This window comes from Apteryx rowi, unplaced genomic scaffold, assembly GCF_003343035.1.
Source record: "Apteryx rowi isolate R43461 unplaced genomic scaffold, aptRow1 scaffold_140, whole genome shotgun sequence".
In the NCBI taxonomy this organism is placed as follows: Eukaryota; Metazoa; Chordata; class Aves; order Apterygiformes; family Apterygidae; genus Apteryx; species Apteryx rowi.
The window spans coordinates 1,386,926-1,387,454 of NW_020447642.1; positions in this window are offsets into that span (position 1 = coordinate 1,386,926).

The window sequence follows — 529 nt, forward strand, 5'->3', positions numbered from 1 at the left end:
GAGTTATGCATACTGGAAATTAATCACACCGGCTTCGCTAATCGCCCGTCGGCTTCAACAGGCTCCAAGCCCGCGCTCCGTTCCAGCGCGACCGCGGGGTTTGGCGAGCGCGGAGCATTTCGCCCTCTGCGTCCCGCGAGCCGAGGGGTCATCGCGTCCCGCTTCGAGCCCGACGCTGCCGCTGCTCGTCCTCCCTCTCGCTCGCCGGCCATGGGGGCTGCAGGAGCCCCCCAGTCCGCTGCGCCGTGCCGGGAGCAGAGCCAGAAACGGAGGAGAAACCCGGCGTTTCCAGCGGGATGGGAACGGGGCTGCTCGGCACAGCCAGCCACCACCGACCCACGGGAGAGCAGCAAAGCTGAGCTCGGGCTTTAAGCCAGGGTGCATCCATGCTGCTGGAGGGAGCGCCGGCCGCGGCAGCCCGGCGGGTCGTGCGCCGCCCTACCTGTACCGCATCGCCGTGTCCGCCCGGCCGGGGGCCAGGCCGTGCGCCTGCAGGAACCGCTGCAGCTCCCCGCGCTCGGTGGCCCCG